The sequence below is a fragment of the Ailuropoda melanoleuca genome, chromosome 16, assembly GCF_002007445.2.
Source record: "Ailuropoda melanoleuca isolate Jingjing chromosome 16, ASM200744v2, whole genome shotgun sequence".
In the NCBI taxonomy this organism is placed as follows: Eukaryota; Metazoa; Chordata; class Mammalia; order Carnivora; family Ursidae; genus Ailuropoda; species Ailuropoda melanoleuca.
Genome location: NC_048233.1, coordinates 773,396 through 774,361, shown reverse-complemented (window position 1 = coordinate 774,361; position 966 = coordinate 773,396).

Below are 966 nucleotides of genomic sequence, written 5' to 3'. Positions count from 1 at the left end.
TGGAACTCAGGAGAGAAGCTAGACTGAAGATGTGTATTGAGAAAAACATGATCTTTAACGCTGAGCAAATGAGTTCCAGGAGGAAAAAGCAGAAACGCAGAGGAAGAAATGAAGGGAATGAAACAAACACACAACAGACATTTATTTTATTTTATTTCTTAAAAGATTTTATTTATTTACTTATCAGAGAGAGAGAGCACAAGCAGGGGGAGCAGCAGGCAGAGGAAGAAGCAGGCTCCCCGCTGAGCAGGGAGCCTGATGAGGGGCTTGATCCCAGGCCTCTGAGATCATGACCTGAGCGAAAGACAGGCACTCAACTGACTGAGCCACCCAGGCGTCCCCATTTTATTTTATTTTTAAAAAGATTTTATTTATTTATTTATTTATTTATTTATTTATTTATTTATTTGAGAGAGAGAGACAGAGCGTGTGAGTATAAGCAGGGGGGAAGGGCAGAGAGAGAGGGAGACGCAGGCTCCCATTTGGGAGCCCAACGTGGGACTTCATCCCAGGATCCATCTCAGGATCCTGGGATCATGAACTGAGCCAAAGGCACTCAACCAACTGAGCCACCCAGGCGCCCTCACAACAGGCATTTAAAGAGGTTTCGAATTTCTTATGGTTTTATGCCATCACTTGCATCATCATTATGTAATCAAATTGATCATTGAATTGCTGAGATATTAGGGAGAGTCCCCCCACAAAAGTCTAATCTGGTTGGGAAGAAGATAACCCCAGTTATAATAAAAAATTTAAATAGCACTTCAAAATAAATAGTGTAATTTCTTATGTAATGGTACATGGAGAGACACCCAAGCCAGGGTGTTTCAGGAAGGCTTTAGGAAGGAAGTGAGTTTTGAGTGGGTCATAATCTGAGAGATTGAGTTGTGAGTCTTTCCAGGCAACTGAAAAGGCGTGATCAAAAAGGAGGAGGCAAGAAAGTCCAGGTGGGTGAGTGAACCAGTT